We start from the raw sequence: 715 nt of genomic DNA, 5'->3' as shown, positions 1-715 counted from the left end.
GCACTCTGCACACCAGGACGAGCTCCGATCCCTCGTTAAAAGGGCCTATGACGTTCACCTCCTTCCTGCCTCCTGCGAGCTGCAGCGTTGCGTTGGCGTTGTAGATCTCGGGTTTGTTGGGAGGAACTGGAAGTGGGGCAGAGAGGGAAAAGAGATTAGTGTTTGACGTTTCTTCATGAATTCCCATCGAAGGTTATGTTGAGGGATACACACATAGATCTACACATTTATGTTGGTACGGTAATTTCCTACTGCTTTTTTTCTAACACGTCCGGGGTATTGTTTCCAACCAAGAGTTCGTAACGAAGTTTCCTTGAAAACCAGGTTGTAGGGATAATGATAAAGACAAAGGAAAAAGATAAAAGGACGAAGGCGAAGACGATGAAGAAAAAAATGCACCGCCTCAAAACACGAGCAGTTTTGACAGAGGGTAAGTTTATTCGCCACACACCCCCGTCGCGGCGCCAGAAATGGATCCCACAACGCCCACAGCCAAAGAACCCCCCCCCCCTCTCCCTCCTCTCTACCTGTCCCCTCCACTTCCCTCCTCTCTACCTCTCCTTGCTCCTTCTCTCCTCTCTGCCTCTTCCCCTTCCGACACCCACGCTGAGCTTACGTGACGAAAGTACAATAGCTTTGGACACAATACTTAATGCGTCTATTATGGCGTCCCGAGATCATTCTGCTCGGAAATCGCGCTGTTATGCTAATGCCA

The 715-nt window shown here is 49.7% G+C and overlaps 1 long non-coding RNA gene across 1 annotated transcript in view; it reads right to left on the bottom strand.

The window, feature by feature from the left end:
- Nucleotides 1-715, bottom strand: part of LOC119573404 — a 44,274-nt gene continuing 43,559 nt past the window's right edge. Inside the window, exon 3 of the long non-coding RNA XR_005228809.1 lies at nt 1-126. This is a non-coding gene — a long non-coding RNA (uncharacterized LOC119573404). The remainder of the gene's footprint in view (nt 127-715) is intronic.

This window comes from Penaeus monodon, chromosome 5 (assembly GCF_015228065.2).
Source record: "Penaeus monodon isolate SGIC_2016 chromosome 5, NSTDA_Pmon_1, whole genome shotgun sequence".
Lineage (NCBI taxonomy): Eukaryota > Metazoa > Arthropoda > Malacostraca > Decapoda > Penaeidae > Penaeus > Penaeus monodon.
The sequence above is the reverse complement of the archived record's forward strand: the minus strand, read 5'-3'. Positions and strand labels throughout refer to the sequence as shown.